Genomic DNA, 19,738 nt, shown 5'->3' on the forward strand with positions numbered 1-19,738 from the left:
AGGTAGCCACAGGGGAGCATAGCCCTACTTCAAGACCCCTGAAGTCTGGGGATTTTTTATTTCTATTTTTAGCAAAACCGCTCACTCAACCCTACAGTTAAGGGCAGCTTACAAAAGTTGTTTAACCCTCTGGAGACGGATTTGGAGGTACCGCCCAAAATGACATACTTCTACAAATGTTTAATTATCTTAAAAACTATTAATGATAGAGAGGTGCGGTCTTTTTGCCGCCTTCCTCAGATTCCGCTGAAAACAGTGATAGCAAACTTACCCGGCTTGTATACACACTTCCGTGTTGCGCAATACCACTTCGTCAAAGACCAATGAAATCGATGTTGTTGGCAGATTCACGAGCAACAACGAATGGTGCTTACAATGATAAGTTTTAATACTTGAAAAAACGAGGTTTTACAGATTGAGGTGACATGATTGTCAAAAGAAAGGTATGGGTCAAACTTGACCCCAAGGTTAGTAACGGAGGGAGAGAGAGAAATAGTATTACCAAGAAAAGAAACAAGTGTGAAAGGAGACAAACGTAATTGCTGAGGCGTTCCGATTTGGATGGCTTCTGTTCTAGAGCCATTCAGCTGCAGAAAATTTTGATTCATCCATGCCCCGATCTCCTCCAGGCAGGAGGTAAGGCGGGAAATGATGGCAGAGGGGGAACCAGAGGGATTGACATGAAGATAAAGTTGTGTGTCGTCAGCATAGCAGTGGTAGTGAATTCCATGCCTGCTGACGACACGACCAAGGGGAAGCGTGTAAATAGTAAAAAGGGTTGGACCGAGTACGGAGCCCTGGGGTACCCCACAGGTAACAATGTGAGGTGAGGATTTTGCCTCCCCCAAGGCTACACACTCAGTCCTATCTGTAAGATAGGAGCGAAACCATTTTAGGGAAGTGTCGGAGAGACCAATATAGTGCTGAAGTCTGTGAAGAAGGATACAATGATCAACAGTATCAAACGCAGCAGAGAGGTCAAGGAGAATAAGCAGAGAAGTGGAACCAGAGTCAGAGGCCATAAGGAGGTCACTAGTCACTTTGAGGAGGGCTGTCTCTGTGCTGTATTGAGAGCGAAAACCAGATTGATATTTATCGTACAAACCTTTGGAACTGAGATGGGTATGAAGCTGGGAGGAAACCACTTTTTCTAACACTTTTGAGATGAATGAGAGGTTAGAGATGGGTCTGTAATTTGACAGAGGTTCAGGATCTAGGATTGGTTTTTTAAGAAGAGGTTTAATAATAGCTGTTTTTAGAGCTATTGGAACATTTCCTGTTTGCAGTGAAAGATTTATCAGTTTAGTTATAAGAGGACTTATGGACAAATGGTGGGTTTTGAGCAGAGCGGTGGGAAGGGGATCAAGAGAACAAGTGGATGATTTAAATTTATGGATAATATTCTCGACCTCCTGCTGCGTTGTAGACGAAAAATGTGACAGTTTTTGCGTGATCAATACTGTAGGGTTGTCAGGAGTGGAACATGTGAGGGGAGATAGAGCTGAGCGGATACAGTCTATTTTGGAAGTGAAAAAGTTCATAAATTTATCACAATTTGAGTCGGTATGACTGAAAAATGATGGAGTCTGTGGTTTGAGAATGTGGTGAATTGTGGAGAACAATTTTTTGGAGTCACCTGCATTGTTGTTAATCAGCATGGAATAATGCTGTGACCTAGCCTTTGAAAGAGCTCTAGCATAGGCCCTACGATGCTCTCGATAGGCCAATTTATGCACCATCAAACCAGATTTTTTATAGGTCCGCTCCATGACACGACCAGACTGCTTCATCTCTCTAAGTTCTCCTGTGAACCAGGGTGCGGACCTAGAGAAAGTGACAGTCCGGCTTTTAATTGGGGCATGACTATCCAGAATGGAGCTAAGGCTGGTGTTATAAAAATTCACAAGTTCATCCATTGACAAATCTGGGGAAGGGGAGAGAAGATGTAAATCCTGACTAAAAGAGATGAAGTCAATGTTTTTGATATTTCGAAAAATCATCTGACGTTTTGGTTTATGAAAAGAAAATGACAATGGAATTTTGAATACTGTTGCCAGATGGTCAGAGACACCAACATCATACACCTCAAGGCCAGTAACTGTAAGAGAGTCAGTAATCACTAAATCCAGTATATGGCCTTTAGTATGTGTTGGGACATCAACAAGCTGATGGAGATTAATACAGTCTAATGTGTATTTGAAGTCAGATGCCAGTCGGCAAGTTAAAAATCACCAATAACTAAAATGTTGGAGTATATTGTGCAAAGGGAAATAAGAAAACCGTGTATGTCAGAGATGAATGTTGAATGTGGTTTAGGCGGGCGATAAATAAGAGCTATTGTTGCAGAAAACGGATGTTTACAATTAAAAACAAGACTTTCAAATGTGTCCATATTGGGAATGGCCACGGGTGATAGCACCAGATTGCGATGTATTACAGCAAGCCCCCCACCCCAGCCAGTTGTGCGGGGCTTAGAAAGATAGCAATACCCAGGTGGGCAGGCCTCATTAAGAGAGGAATAGACATCAGGCTGCTGCCAGGTCTCACTTAGGCAGAGAATATCTATCCCTTTGTCCAAAATGTGATCGTGTATGAGTGCAGACTTATTTGACAATGACTGCACATTAAATTGTTCAATAGTAATGTAAGTTTTGAGATCCAGTTTATTACAAGGACGTAGGACGCTGTGATCCACTCCGGGTTTTCTGTTGTACCAATCGGAGTTAAATGTTCCTCCAGTGGCGGCGCTCTGATGACGTAATCCAGGTGCGACGTGGCGTAAGGCCGTCCAGAGAGATGCTACTGTGGTCACCGTGTTTGGACAAAACAAACCGGCGACCCGACCCTCTATGGATAGAATGTGGTAGAAGATCCTGTTGCGAATGGATTTCAGTACCGCTGGAAATCCTATGTTGTTCCATTAGGATGTCGGTCGTCAACACAGTGCCGGGTTGGGCACCGCTAGTCGCGGTTAGCCAAAATCCAAGAGGGCAATAAGGTATAATAGTCACCCACACAACCAGGATAGTCCACAGCATAATCCACGGCATCAGGAGAAAAATTATTTCTTTGCAGATATCTGTTTAAAGGCAGAGGTATTGCAGGAACCCAGAAGCTCGAGAAAGCCCCACCACCACTATTTTACTACTCCGCTTTACGGAGCGAGAGCACACAGAGATATGAGAGAGAGACAGAACAATTATAATATATATATATATATATATATATATATATATATATACACATACAATTATAGCATTATTTATTGTTTTAGCACTTTTATGATGGCAAGCAGTAAACGATTTACGGTGGAACAAGCTCTGGAACAATTACTGGAGAGTGACGAGGAGAAAGCATTGCTTAAAAAATTCTAAGCATTCCTAAGAAAAACGCCTGGGACTATTTGTAAATAAAGTTAAATTTTTCATTGTTCTTTACACATTTTATTTAACAATTACACATGTCTGTCAAGCAAAGGCTTTGACAAATATATTTTTTGTTCAAAATCCGTTCACTATTGTTGTGTGGTGTGTGATTTACAGAAAAATAAATGCCAAAAATCAAATTTCCGTTTTTGAAGTTCTCTAGTTTATGGTACATTTTCACTCATACTTCCTTTATAAACATACATGTGTGCTTATGTTAGCTTAGGGTCTTCTGAATCCATAGATACCAAACACATAGTGTTCCATCTCCATTACATATAGTTTATAAGCCCAAATGTAAAAATAGAGAAAACGGACCAAAAAGAGCTTAGTCCCCAGAGGGTTAAAGAAAAAACTCAGAGGTTACAATTTCTGATGTTGCTGCCTCTCCAAGGGGGAGCCTCAACACAAGAGAGGCCTTAGCCTTACTTCAAGTCCCCTGTAATCTGGGGGTGGCAGCTCGAACCCTGCTTCTAAAAAAGGAAGCATGCCTCCCTTACCCTTACAGGTAGAACATTCCTCTGGGACCTGTTATATATAGATTTATGGTTCCCACTAGTTGAACTTCCTCAACTGGTTAGCATTGCTATATTGAAAAAAATAAGGCCAGCTAGAGGTGTATAAAGACTCACTCCTCTAAGGCAGTGTTTCTCAACCCTGCTCCTGAAGGACCCCCAACACTGCACATTTTCTCCCTAATCAAACACACCTGATTCAACTCGTCGGCTCATTAGAAGAAACTCCAGGAAGTGAAATGGGTGTTTCAGAAAGAGGATATTTTCAAAATGTTCAGTGTTGGGGTCCTCCAGGATCAGGGATGGGAAACACTGCTCTAAGGGAATGAATGCCCCTACTTAAAGACCCAACAGTAGTTGGGAAGAGGAAGCAAGCTAAATACCATACTTAGTTTGGTTAGCATTAACCCCAAGGAGGGTCCCAGGGTAACGGCCAGTTATAACTAACGTTTAGTCTCATTCCTTAAGCACTAGACTATCATGAGCAAGAGATAACAAGAGGGAACACGCGCAGACAAACGTCTCGGTTACGTATGCAACCCTAGTTCCCTGATAGGGAACGAGACGCTGCGTCAAGCTGTGGGAACGCCCCTGCGTTGTGCGTCATGAAGCACGTATGGAATCAGTCCAATGGAGAGACGGAACGTCATAGGCGGGTGACGTCAATGACCAGGAAACTATAAAGCACCCCCAAAACACAAGCGCGACAGCTTCTGATAGGCCTGAAGGAAGCGCTAACTGGCATGCTGGGAGTATGGCAGAACGACGCTGCGTCTCGTTCCCTATCAGGGAACTAGGGTTACATACGTAACCGAGACGTTCCCTTTCAAGGGAACTCGAGCTGCGTCAAGCAGTGGGAACGCCAATACCCACGTAGCCATAGGAGCAAATGACCGTCATGTGGGAACTAGCGCACAGAGGACGAGAGCACCTGCGCCCCAGGAGTGGAACTTAAGTCCAATTCATAGAATTTAACAAATGTATGCGGTGAGGACCACCCAGCCGCATCACAAACATCACTTAGCGATACTCCTGACAACAATGCCTTAGAAGCAGCCATACTCCTAGTAGAGTGGGCTCGTACAGCCAAAGGTGAAGGCTGACAAGCCGACTCATAAGCAAGTGAGATGGCCTCAACCACCCACTTGCTCATTCTCTGTTTAGACGCGGGACACCCTTTCCTGGGTGGCCCAAAGCACACAAATAACTGTTCTGATTTCCTCCACAGGGCAGCTCTGTGGACGTAAGCATCTTACGCCCTAACCGGGCAGAGAAGGTTAAGTTTCTCCTGATCTGATGACACAAAAGGAGGAGGATAGAAAGCCTGCAGCACTGTAGGTCTAACAGCATTAGTAGGGACCTTAGGGACATAACCTGGTCTAGGGTATAGAAAAGCCTTAACCATACCAGGCGAAAACTCCAGGCACGTGGGTGCAACCGACAGAGCCTGCAAATCTCCGATTCTCTTAAGTGAGGAGATTGCAAGCAGAAAAAGTGTTTTATAAGTGAGAAATTTCTCAGAAACTTCCTCAATAGGTTCAAAGGGGGCCAAAGAAAGGCCCTCTAATACAATGGCCAAATCCCAAGTCGGCACCCTCATACGGACTGCAGGCCTCAGCCTCAAAGTGCCACGAAGGAAGCGAGTTATAAGTGGGTGTCTCCCAAGAGAAACTCCACTGAAAGGGACATGGTAAGCAGCTAGTGCCGCCACATACACCTTTAGTGTGGAGGGGGATAACCCTGCAGAGAAACGATCCTGCAGAAACTCCAGCACTGCACCCACTGGGCCGTTAACTGGGTCCTGCCGGTGTTCTGCACACCAAGAAGTGAAAAGTTTCCACTTCAGGGCATATAACTTCCTCGTGGACGGAGCTCTGGAGTGAAGGATTGTCTCAACAACCTCAGTTGAGAGACCAGATTCTATGAGCTGGGCCCCCTCAGAGGCCAAGCCCACAGTTTCCACAACTCTGGGCGGGGGTGAAATATCGTACCGCCCTCCTGAGAGAGTAGATCCCTCCTGATTGGAATCTCCAAGGGAGAGCCGTCCAGAAGAGATATTAGGTCCGCGAACCATACTCGGGCCGGCCAGAACGGGGCTACTAGAAGTAGGCTGACCCCGTCCCGGCGAACCCTCTCCAGAACTCCTGGTAGCAGAGCAACCGGGGGAAAAGCATACAGACGTGACCTCGGCCACGGCTGTACCAGAGCGTCCAACCCCAGAGGGGCTGGCTGGCTGATGGAGAACCACAGATGACAGTGCGTTGTCTCCTTGGAAGCGAATAGGTCCACCTCGAAGCGACCGAAACTCAACCAAAGGAGCTCCACCACCTCGGGGTGGAGCCTCCATTCCCCCGGCCTCGGCCCCTGCCTCGACAGGGAGTCTGCTACCACATTCAAATAACCAAGAAGATACATAGCTCTCAGAGACCGTAACTTCCCCAGGGACCACAGGAGGATCTGACGGGCCAACTTGTAAAGTGGACGCGACCGCAGGCCCCCCTGATGATTTATATACGAGACCACCGACATGTTGTCTGACTGAACTAACACATGATGACCTCTGAGGTCTGCTAGGAAGCGTTTCAAAGCTTGGAACACCGCCAACATCTCTAGACAATTTATATGCCATCATAGATGATGGTCCTGCCACAGACCTTGGGCTAGACGACCACTCATGACCGCCCCCCACCCTGTGAGGGAAGCATCCGTCGTTAGCGTTACGCGACGACAAAGAGCCCCCAACACAGGCCCTTTGAATAGGAACCAGGTTTCTTTCCACATTACCAGAGCACAAAGGCAGCGCCGCGTGACTTTGATCGTGCGGAGGGGATTTCCCCTCGGGGAGAATCCCTTGGTCCGGAGCCACCACTGCAGTGGTCTCATGTACAACAGGCCGCAAGGTATAACGTTGGACGCTGCTGCCATCAGACCCAACAGTCTCTGAAACTGTTTTACAGTGCGTAGCTGGCCTAGCTTTACTTGTTTCATAGCTGAAAGAATCGAAGCGATGCGGGTCGGAGAAAGTCGCGCCCGCATCGAGACCGAATCCCAAACGACGCCCAGAAAAGTGGTCTTCTGAGAAGGAGATAATACACTTTTCTTTGCGTTCAGCCTCAACCCCAACTTTCTTATATGAGCGAGAACGACATCTCGATGCCGAACCGCCATCTGCTCTGTCTGAGCTAAAATCAACCAATCGTCGATGTAATTGAGGATACGAATGCCCTGAAATCTCAGGGGCACTAAAGCTGCATCCATGTATTTCCTGAAAGTGCGGGGAGATAAAGCTAGGCCAAATGGAAGAACCTTGTACTGGTACGCCTCGCCCCCGAAGGCGAACCTCAGGAACTTCCTGTGTTGTGGAAGGATGGAAATATGGAAGTACACGTCCTTGAGATCTATCGTGACAAACCTGATTTGTGACACGATCTGCTTGATAGTGAGCATCTTGAATTTTAGCTTCCCTACCGAGCGATTCAACAGGCGCAGATCTAAAATTGGACGCAACCCCCCATCCTTCTTTGGAATGATGAAATATCGGCTGTAAAAACCTGACTCCAAACTGGGAGGAGGAACCCGTTCTATAGCCTCCTTTTGAAGGAGCGCTTTCACCTCTTGTTCCATTACCAGAGCCTGCTCGGGGCCCACCACTGTGGGCAGAACCCCTCTGAATTTTGGTGGACGACACCTGAATTGGATAGCATAACCCTTTTTTACTGTGTGCAGAACCCACTGAGATATTTTTGGAAGGCTTTTCCACTCTGCCAGAAATACTACTAAGGGTACCAGTCTCTCGAGACTGGCCTCTGGTGTAGCTTGAGCAGCAAACACAGCGCCCTGAAACGGCGCACCGGCAGGGAACGACTGGCTTAACTGCTCTGAGACCCTCCTCAGAGGGGGCGAGCGTCCCTCGGGAAAGCGCTCGCTGGGACCGTCTGTGCCCCGGCATGAAGGCGGGGTTGGCAGAACGGGCCCCTGAGGGCACCGAAGAAGAGTGGGCACCGTGTAATGCGGTGAACACCTCTCTCCCACGGCAGGGACCACCCTCAGCATCCTGACGCCAGTGGCGTCAGGACTTCTTCTTTGCCGAAGCCTTCTTGGCCATAATAACTGTCCTCAGATCAGTTTTGCCAGAAGACTTCGGCTGAGAGTGCCGCGTCTGGTCCCACTGTTTGGAAGGGGGAGCGCGAGACGCGACACTCTGCTTCTGTTGCGCCCTATGTGAGGAGCTGACTGACGGCCTGGACTGCTCCCGCCCAGCAGTACCGAGGACATGAATTTTAAGAGGCATATATTTCTGAAACGCTGCCGACTGTTTCTTCTCTTCCTGAAATCTATCTATGACAGTATTGACAGAATCACCAAAAAGACCATGAGGAGAGAGCGGAGCGTCCAAAAGAAAAGCTTTGTCTTTTTCTTTCATGCCAGAGAGATTTAACCATAGATGCCTCTCTGCGGCCACCAGGGCTGCCATAGTACGGCCCATTAGCTTGGCCGACTCCTTGGTGGCGCGCAGAGATAAATCTGCAGCCTGACGCAGTTCGCGAACTACGTCAGTGCTGACCTCTTGAGTGTCACTCACATCCTTTAATAAGTCAGCCTGGTATGCCTGAAAGATGGACATCGTGTGCAGGCACGCCGAGGCTTGACCGGCCGCCGAATACGCCTTACCCACTAAAGCTGATGTACTTCTAAGAGGCTTAGAGGGTAAAAGTGGTGCTTTAAAAGAAGATGCAGCTTCAGCAGAAAGGTGACTAGCAAGCGCCTCTTCTGCGTTGGGCATCGCCCCATAACCATGAGATTTTGCCCCCACAATGTTTGAATAAGTGGACGTTTGAGGGCTAAAAACACGATAAGAGACCGGCTTTTTCCACGATCTCGAAACCTCTGTGTGGAGATCAGGAAAGAAGGGCAAGCACCGGCCCTCTAATTTAGATTTTTCACTAGACTCCTGCCTAACAGCTGGCCACTCGATGCTTAACTTAGAAACAGCACGAGTGAGCACCTCCATAAGCTCCTCACTTTCAGGAGAGCGAGATGGCGAATCATCGACATCTCCCGCATCCAGACTAACAACATCCAGATCCTCAGAACTGGATAGTTGCAGTACTGGGGCCTCAGTTCGGGGGGAAGAAACCGCAGAGCGTGCTTCCGAACCCGAGACTGGGGCACTGGATCTAACAGGTAAGGGCTGAGATAGGGCAGAGTCCGTCTCAAGCCCCGCTGTTAGATCCATCTGCGATCCCCACGAATGACGTCGCCGCTCAGCCTCGGCATAAGCGGGACCCGATCCGCGGGGATCGCGAACCGAACCACTCTCCTCAAAGAGTGATCGGCGGGAGCGGAGCGTTACCCAAGGGGGGTTTGGTTGTTCGGTCGACGCGGTTGGGGGGGGGGGGGGGGGGGATGGGGCTTACATGCTGTCTTACTTGCGCTTCATGAGGCACACACGCACACTAGCACACACACGCAAGGTCTCTTGATCTCTCCCTCTCTGCCGCGTTACACAGTTTGAAGCACAGTATATGTGAGCTCTTGCTCGCTGGCTCTAGATTCCGGGAGATTTGAACTAATTTGCGGGCATTAAGGAGCCGCTATCAATATGCGGGAGACTCCCAGAACTTCCGGGAGACATGGGATGTCTGATATTTACACAATGCACACATACACTGCATATCAAATCTGCCACCTTTTCAAACAGTAACGTATTTTCCGCTGTCACAAACCTCAACTGTGCGCATGCTTCAGTGGAACCAGACGATAAGCTTAAATGTTTCCCGGCTTGACTGTTAAAAGCAGACAATTGGCTTTCCAGCGGTAGGGACCGGACATGTGCATACAACCGCCATCTTTGGCGTTACGGGTTTTCCCTATATAGTTGTATTGAGGATTGAGAGAGTGGCATGTCTCTATATAAATTGTCTTTGCTGTAACTCAGCGAATGCTTGCCACACTGACATGAGACGTGTCTTTACAAAGCTTGAAGTCTCTATTTTTAAATGATGTAAATTATATAAAAAACATATATTCTGTTTAAAGTAATCCGTATAAAAACAACGAGATGTTCAGTTTCTCAAACGCGTTCTCATTAGCTCTAATGTGACCACACTCACGCGCGCAAGAGCAATTGACATGCAAATCGTCCACGTGAAGGAACGCAAACCTTTAAACGCCCTCATTACCTCAAAAACAAAGAATCAGAGACTTCAGTACTCCTCTGCTTTTCATCGAGTTTGGAAGGCTCGGTGTGTTTGTGCTGTGCTGTTTACCTTGGATTTACCTCAGAAGAATTAGAAGAACGCAATTTGAAGATAAGAGATTTTTAAGGTAAGACATTTCCACTCATAATAGTAAGCATGTTATTGTTGTATAAACTTTACATTGTAGCAATAGTCAAACTGGTGCCAGACTAAAAGGTATGCACAATATATATATATATATATATATAGACAGAAACATGTTGAAATTTGAACTATAGACAGGTAGGCAACCTTTCAAAGCTAAATTTATATACATGTACGACAAGGACTTTTTTTATGTTCGATAATAAAACACAACATGATATAAAAGTAGGCTAGTATGAGTGTTTACTGTGGTGAATACTGGTGAATGGTGAATATTATAATGTTTAGACCCATGTTTACTGTTAAATACTGTGTTTATGGATATCTGCTCAAACGTAGATATGTATTGTGGTAACATTAATGTTTCATAGTTTGGAGTGGCTTGATCAGTAAATGTAGATGCACGCGATGTGAGTTTGAGTCAATCGCACTGTGCGTTCCCTTTCGAAGGGAACTCAACAATACGTCAACGACGTTATGGGGAACGCCTCAGGCGTGACAGGTGTCTGAAATCACTATCAAATCACGTCAATCATATTGACCGGCGACAGCCCGTGAATCATTAGCGTGAATGATTAACGTGCGACCTGGAAGTATATAAGGGCGCCTTGCAAACATGACAAATCATCTCATCGTCTTCAGGGACTGTTTGTGTGAAACGCTACTCAAAGTTACGAGCAAAAGGTAAGAGAATGAAACGCACAGGAAAGACAGATTGTTTTCGTAAGTGTGCCGAGCCGTGTCCGAGGTTCCTGACACCGGCTGACACACACAAGCTGTGCGTTTTGCGACCTGCAGGTCGATGGGGAAGATTACTCACCGACTGTTCCTGCAGTTTCTGCTCTTCAGGACGTGCAGGACATGATTGAGGAGGTTTATGATCAGGAAGATCCGGAACCCCTTCAGCCATCCTGCCCCGTGTATGCAGAGCTGGTGGATGTTATGGAGCTCGCTGCTGGTAGGCTGCAGTTGCCTTGGCAGCGCGCTAGAGGAGAGGCCGGTCGCGGTAGGCTAGATGATCGGTTTCTCCCCGGCCATATACCACCAGCTCAGGTGAGCCTTCCATTCCTTCCTGATCTTCACATGGAGATCGAGAAGGCATGGAAGAACCCATACTCTGCCCGTATTCACCAACATCAGCGGGCCAGTTTCGCTGATGTTGAGGGGATCGGAGAGCATGGGTACGTGTCGATGCCGCCCATTGACGAGACGTTCGCGAACTATCTCGTGTCTGGGCGGGCAGCGACACTGAAAGGTCCAACCCTGCCATCCAAACCGCTGAAAACAACGGCTCGTTTGAATGGTAGAGCATACACGGCAGCAGGTCAGGCCGGTGCTGCACTGCACACCATGGCGGTGTTGCAGGCATACCAGGCCGACCTGCTGGGGGATCTCGACCAGGGGGCAGGGATGTCCCCTGAGGTGGTGGCTGAGCTGCGCCGTACCACAGATTTGGCTCTCCGGGCTACCAAGAAAGCCGCTGCCGCAATCGGTCGTTCGATGGCGGCGATGGTGGCCACGGAGAGGCATCTGTGGCTAAATCTAGCTGCCATCGGGGAGAAAGAAAAAGCCTTTCTCCTCGATTCGCCAGTTTCGCCTTCCAAACTCTTTGGCACCTCCGTAGAGGCGGTGGTGGGGAAGTTTAGGGAGTCGAAGGCGCGCTCAGCAGCATTTAAGTCCTATATACCTCTGAGATCCGCGTCCGCACCCGTGCAGGCGGGAGAGCCTGGCCCCTCACGGTCTGAGGACCGTAGGCAGGGCCAGCGAGCCAGTGTAGCCTCTCGTGCGCCCCCTCCCTTGAGGAGCAGGTCGCAGAGGAGGCGTGACTCCCGCAATAGAATAGATTTGAGGGAGGTTGTCCAGCGCAAACGCACACAGCGTCGGTAATGGATAACCTCCCCGGAGGGTCACGAAATCTGCCCTCTTTCTTCTGACCCCCAGGTGTTCATTACATCAGGCCTGGGGATGGGCCTATGATGAGAACTATGTTCTGATGGCCCACCTAGGCTTGGTTAGTGGAAACGCCCCTTTCAGGCATGTAAAGTGGCGGATCCCAGGTTTGTAAAGAACTATCTGGCGAGTCTCCACTTTCCATGCCGCAGGTGAGCTGCTGGTCTTTTCAAAAAGTATTTTTTGTGATTAAAAAATAACATATTTCTCTTTACAGACCTCGTTCCCTGTATAGAGTCATGGGGTCATGTCAAGGTAATAAGGTAAGAGAACTTTATTGGATTATCAGGGCCCTGAAGTTCCCCGTTAGGTGGCCAGAACGGTAACTGAGTTAGCCTTCGGGCTGCTAGCCACCTCAGGGTAGAGTGGTTGGTCTCTCTCTTAAAATGGTTTTACTTAGAGTGTTGACTGACGCTAGAGCTTCAGATATATCTTATGTCCGGCCCACGGGTCCGTTTGACTTCTTCCTGAGTATGTCGCCCCTTGAGCTCTGTTTGGGTTTTCATTAGGCTGAGCAATTCTGCAGCCCTTTGTATGGAATAATACAGACTATATTCTTTAGTAAGGCTGTGGCTCCTCTGAGCCCTCAGATAGATCTATGCTTGCAGGCTGGCCCTCACCAGGGACGCCTCTGTAGCTGGCCTAGGCTGTGCCAGGGATAATAGAGGCGCTCTGCTAAAAATTTAGCATTTCTTCCTCTGACCCTTTAGTTTGTGAATGTAGGTTTCTAGCATCTCTGTATAAACAGCCTCCTCCCATGGGAGTCGTTTGGCCAAGGCCCGCCCCCTTCTCTGCATTCTGGGGTGACTAGAGTAATGCAGCGTGGTGCAGAGGATGGTTTATAAGGACTTGGTAGGCCTCAAATAGGCCTCCGTGGTATATATGTCTTTACTGAGCGGGGCTAGGCCGTCTTTCGCTTCACGAAGAAGACTGGGTTTCCTGCCCGACCCTGCCGTGCAGAACTGGCCTACGGATTTAGGCCGCCAGTTTAGGCTTCACTCACCTCGCTGAGCTACTGCCCGAGCGCTGGGTTGTAGGTGGTTTGGCTTTCATTCAAGCCCCACTCCCCTAGGTTGGGCACAGATACATTTCTGTCACCCCTAGAGCCGCTGGCAGGCCCGCACCCTGGTAACCTCAGGGTGAGGTGTGAGTATTCCCCTGTGATACAGGGTAGGTCTGAGCACTTCACTCCCAGTTCTGATTTATCCTACCTCGCACCACTATGGCTCGGGTCGAGTATGAAGTAAGCTTCACTTCTTCTTTGGTCGAAGTATGCTCCCCTGAAGCCAGAGCATTGCCCTGAGCTGACGCCCATGCTTAGATGGTAGGCCCCTGACTAACTGGGGCCTCCGTTGAGGCAGAGTGTCGTATGTTGTACTCCCCTTGTTTTAAGGGTGCTAGCTTTCTTGCGGAGTACACTGCCATTGGCAATGTAATTAGGCACCAGGATGCTGTAGGCGCTGTCTAAACAGCTTTTCTGCAAACAAAGTCTGCGCCATTAGGTAGTAGGCCTCAGCAGGCCTCCTTGATTGGACAGCCCCCTAGAGGGCACTGTAGGCCAGCTCACTTTACGTGGTTGGCCTTGGTGGTTCGGGCAGTTGACTCACTGATGGGTAGTAGGCCTTAAACAGGCCTCCTCAGAGGTGAGTCCCGACATTGTGGGACATACCTTATAGCGCTACTGGAAGCCCATTAGTAAATTATGCTTGTGTAGTATGGTTCCCAACAGTGTACTTTATGGCAGAATATGACTTGCTATTAGCTAGTAGGCCCGACCAGGCCTCCCTGATAGGTGAGTCCCCAGCTGGCTGGCCTTAGCAGGCCACCTTATACTATCACCCGGACTCAGGGCTCAAAGCTACCAGTGGTTATCAGGTAGTAGGCCACTCAGGCCTCCCTGAAGTCGAATTCCCACTTACGTTGGCTATCAGGTAGTAGGCCTCTCTGGGCCTCCCTGAATGTGAGCTCCCAAATAATTGGCTGTCAGGTAGTAGGCCTCACCAGGTCTCCCTGAAGGTGAGTTTCCACATGCTGTGGTTATCAGGTAGTAGGCTCCTCCAGGCCTCCTTGAATGAGAACGGTCAGGTAGTAGGCCTCACCAGGCCTCCCTGAAGGTGAGTTCCCACAGATTGTGGTTACCAGGTAGTAGGCCTCACGAGGCCTCCCTGAAGGTGAGCTCCCCACATACTGTGGTTATCAGGTAGTAGGCCTCACCGGGCCTCCCTGAAGGTGAGCTCCCCACATACTGTGGTTACCAGGTAGTAGGCCTCACGAGGCCTCCCTGAAGGTGAGCTCCCCACATACTGTGGTTATCAGGTAGTAGGCCTCACCGGGCCTCCCTGAAGGTGAGCTCCCCACATACTGTGGTTATCAGGTAGTAGGCCTCTCCAGGCCTCCCTGTGAATGTTCCCCGTGGTGCTGGGTTTATGAAGCTAGTGGCCTCTTGCTATCAGTCTCAGCTGGCCTTAGGAGGCAGCTGCTGAAGGCGAGCTTGCGCCCTGGCTTGCTAAAGTGTTTATTCTCTGCTACTGGTTACCTCCCGGAACCTTTCCTGCCTACAGTCTGGTTTGCCTAGCAGGCGGACCTTGTGCTCCCCTCACCGGGGGTCACTATGAGCATGCGGCCTCCTGAGTCTGGTCAGACGGTCGTAGGCCTCTCGTGAGGCCTCCCAGTTAGATCAGCCCTTAGGCCTTCACAGGCCTCCTCAGTGTTTTGAAACACAGACACTGGGTAGATCCGTGGATCAAGTAGAGAAACTCCCCTCGCTAGCAAGGGTTGGAAAGCACTATGCTTAGTCATACTCTCCGGGATATCCCGTCTCTGAGATCCGGGCCGAGTGGTACACTGCCAGCTTCGCAGTCCCTCGGGTTGGATGCCTTACTTAAGGCAATTGTCCAGAGGCTCTGTCTTCGGACAGACAGGATGTGGCCAGACTAAGTGTCTATGTCAGGTCAGGCCGTCCTGGTGGCATTTCGGGGTGAGTACGTTCCCCTGAATAGTGACTGGCTGGGGTTCCTTCGGGTTCCCTAGCCACATTCCCTAGAAGGGACCCCTTCTAATTGGAAGCTGTGGTTCCAGGCCCGGAGCCGGCCCAGGTAGGCCTTTCATTTAACCATGTTTATGAAGGTTTTTTCTGTGAGGCTGTAGCTTGTGCTATGACCGGAGGGAATGCTGTCACTGACAGCCAAGTGTGACCTGAGGGTGAGTGGTTCTGGCGTTTCATTTGTGGTTCTATTTCGTTTCATTCATCATTCACGCTAATGATTCACGGGCTGTCGCCGGTCAATATGATTGACGTGATTTGATAGTGATTTCAGACACCTGTCACGCCTGAGGCGTTCCCCATAACGTCGTTGACGTATTGTCTCGTTCCCTGTTCTCAGGGAACATAGGTTACAGTCGTAACCTGAGACGTTTTAAAAGCAATCTCATTTCATAACGTCATAACGAATGGAAACATTTGGAGTAACATATGATAATCCATATATTTTTCTCTAGTATAGTGTTACTGAAGTGTTCCTTTTTAACAATGTCAATGTCATATATATATATATATATATATGCACTGTATATAAAATGAACACCATCTCTCTCTCTCTCTCTCTCTCTCTCTCTCTCTCTCTCTCTATATATATATATATATATATATATATATATATATATATATATATATATATATTAGTGGTGTGCCGTTATCGGCACTAACGTGCTGCGTTAATGTGAGACTCTTATCTGGCGATAAAAAAAATATCGCCGTTAATCTATTCTCAAAGTTGGGTTGGGAGCTGGGTCTATACGACTTTCACCTTGATATTTTAGCGCAGATGTATACCTAGCCGAAATGCACTGTAGGGGGATATATCAGGGGGGAAATATCAGTCTATGCATTTTATATTTAATATGACGGAAATACACATCCGTAACGGACGTGACACAAAAAAACTTTAACTTTTAGGTGGCAAAAGTAATACTACCCACCGGATGAAGAAGGGTTGGCTCTCCACAGAACATTAAATATTCATTTTGTTTTATTTTTCATGACGCATTTATGAGGGAAAAACAATGTTACGTGACAGTTCCCAGTTACGGACGTGAGCGTAAGGCCTTCTGCCTTCTGCCCTCCGCCATTCACAACGCCGGATCAGGAGAGACTCAGTCCGTGCTCTTCAGCTCTACGTCCACCGCACTAGTCAGTGAAGTCAGAGCAACTATTTGTTTGTCATGGTGGCCGTAACAGAGGTAGCAGCCACAAAACATTGGGTGAGGGATGCTATTGCCCTTGCCAATGAGGTGCGCGAACAAGCTTTGCCAGTAGGCATCAGGGTTGCCCAAGCCTTTGGTGATGCGGCAGGCTGGTCCTCTCCGCACACATTCATAAGATTTATAGTTTGGATGTTCATGCCACTCCGGGCTCTCAAGTCCTTGAGTCGACATCACAAGCTCATGTCTGAGACCTTCTTTGCATTCTTGTGAGCACACAATTCACACAGTGCAGTGAGTATCCACGTTCCCATAGCGCTTAAATCAAGCACAGCATTGAGTGTAGCTTTTGAAAGGGAACGTCTCGGGTTACTTGACTGTAACCTTGTTCCCTGGAAAAAGCAGGAACGAGACGCTGCGCTTTATTGCCGCACTATGGATGTCCCAGGACTGCTCTTCAGACAAAGTTATACCTGCCGATGTACCTGTGGCACATCTAATTATAGCGCATTCCAATGACGTCACTCTCCGAGGCTATAAAAGCTCAAAGTCAATTTCTTTGACGTGTTGCACATACATATTCACAGCTGGTCATGCACAAAAGCATTCCCATAGAGCTTAAATCGAGCGCAGCATCTTGTTCACGCTTTTTCAGGGAACAGGGTTACAGTAACCCGAAATGTTCCAATTCAAAAGGGAACCTTTTTTTTCACTTTACATTCCAAAAAAAGGTTTCCATGGATATTAAAGGTTCTTTATGGAACCATTGATGCCAATAAATAACTTTTATTTAGTACTTATGACAAATGTAGGAGAAAAATTCAAGTATCACAATTACTATTTGCTCATAGTTAATTGTATACATTTACAAATATGCTGCGATTGTAAAGGTGTAAATCGCCCTTCAAGTGTAAGAAAAAAATATTCGCAGCATTTAACTGTTATTCGTAAGTGTAATTCATGTATTTTGAAGCTGCAGCTTCATGCTAACGCAAAATAAATAGGATCTGTATCCTTCAGACTGTCATTTTTCCGCGCTTACACTTTTGGCACGGTTTTTGCTCACAAATGTGTCCAAAAGCACTGCAAGCCTGTGAACAGCAATTTGCATCCATAAACAGAGCTAGGAACTGCAAAACAGATTAATTGCATAAAATCAAACTTTGTCTAAAAAAAATAACTGTTGCAAATGTCTAAATAACATGTGCATGAGGCAAAAAAGTTCCCGAAATAACCCGAGGTGTACAATTACGTCTTTCTTTTACCTGCGCTTCCAGTTTTGGCACGATTCTGTCACTCAATGAGTTCTCGAGCGCAAAGAGGGCGGGTCCACCACCTTCATGTAGCCAATCAGATGAGCTTCTCGCTGACACTGGATTTACTCTGATCTGATTGGTTCAATAAACACGCCAGTCACAAGAACACATCTTTATCTTCATTTGGCTGAGAAATGTTCTCATTGCCGAAATGGAACTTTTAATGCACACATACATGTTAAATAAATGAACAAACAAACAAATAAAGATTGCTTAATAGTCTGTGCACCATTAGACTGACTATATGAGCCAAAACTGAATTTCGAGCTGGTGTGTTAAGAAAGGAAATGTCTGTGTATCCAGTGCATGTATCTGTCATAGGTCGAGCACGATGAACGCCAGATGACCGGCCGTTTCCACCCCCGACTCACGTACCACCGCGAGGAGCCAACACCACAGAGGACACAGAGGCAACAGCAATTTAGAAAAACACAGGATCTTTATTGAATAAATGATGCTTAAACAGACTCCGGCAGGCCGAGAGAAGGTGAGGATTCAACAGTATAGCTGGCTCTCTCCTCAGGGCTCAGGCAGACAGAGCAAGGGTGTGGGTTCAAACAGTATAGCTGGCTCTCTTCTCAGGGCTCAGGCAGGCAGAGAGCAATGGTGCGGATTCAACAGTATAATTGGCTCTCTTCACAGGGTCTGGATAGACGGAGAGGAGTAAGGAGTCAGCAGCGGAGTTGACTCTCTTCTCAGGGCTCAGGCAGACAGAGAGCAAAGGTGAAGATTCAGCAATATAGCTGGCCCTCTTCTCAGAGCTCAGGCAGACAGAGGGCAAAGGTGAGGATGCTACAGTATAACTGGCTCTCTTCACAGGGTTCTGATAAACGGAGAGGAGTAAGGAATCAACAGCGAAGCTGGCTCTCTTCCCAGGACTCATGCAGACAGAGAAAAAAAGGTGAGGATTCAACAGTATTACTGGCTCTCTTCACAGGATTCGGATGGACGGAGAGGAGTAAGGAATCAACAGCGAAGCTGGCTCTCTTCTCATGGCCCAGGCAAACAGAGAGAAAAGGTGAGGATTCAGCAGTATAACTGGCTCTCTTCACAGGTTTCGGATGAACGGAGAGGAGTAAGGAATCAACAGCGAAGCTGTCTCTCTTCTCAGGAAGATAGCAGACAGAGAGAAAAGGTGAGGATTCAATAGTATAGCTGGCTCTCTTCACAGGGTCCGGATAGACGGAGAGGAGTAAGGAATCAACAGCGAAGCTGGCTCTCTTCTCAGGGCTCAGGCAAACAGAGAGAAAAGGTGAGATTCAACAGTATAACTGGCTCTCTTCACAGGATTCGGATGAACGGAGCGGAGTAAGGATTCAACAGCGAACCTGGCTCTCTTCTCAGGACTCAGGCAGACAGAGAGAAAAGGTGAGGATTCAATAATAATAGATTTTATTTATAACGCACTTTTCATTCCAAAGAATCTCAAAGTGCTACAAAAGAGCAACAATACAATAGCTACAGAATATTAAGAACAATAAAATCAGCACATAAAAGCCTTTCTAAATAAAAAAGGTGTAGCGACAATGAGTCTTACATTAAATTAGCTCAAATTATATATAGGGAATTTAATAATTAATCATGAATGATTAATATATTGCATATTACAGTTAAATTATCGAAGCTGAAAATAGATCGATTGTATATATGAATGATCACCATAATGGGTTATGGTTCGTCATTAACCCTTTAGGCGCCAGAGGTTTTTTCCTAAAACGTTCGATTTTGACATCTTAATTTCAAAAGGCTATATCTTAAAAGTGATAAAAGATAGAGACTTTCTGTAAATTAGAGAAATATTAAGGATGACCCAAATTTTATGTAGGGATTACATTTTCCCATCTAATTGGCATATTATGACGTCATATGGTGGTGGCAATCTTGGATTATAGAATTTTCATGAAAAGTCACATGTTTAAATGATAAAATGCAGCACTTCTTTCCCCCAAAAATGTCCATCACCTTCTGTATGCTATATTGCACAATAC

The sequence above is a fragment of the Siphateles boraxobius genome, unplaced genomic scaffold (assembly GCF_051911475.1).
Source record: "Siphateles boraxobius isolate OS27281-9 unplaced genomic scaffold, OSU_SipBor_1 48, whole genome shotgun sequence".
In the NCBI taxonomy this organism is placed as follows: Eukaryota; Metazoa; Chordata; class Actinopteri; order Cypriniformes; family Leuciscidae; genus Siphateles; species Siphateles boraxobius.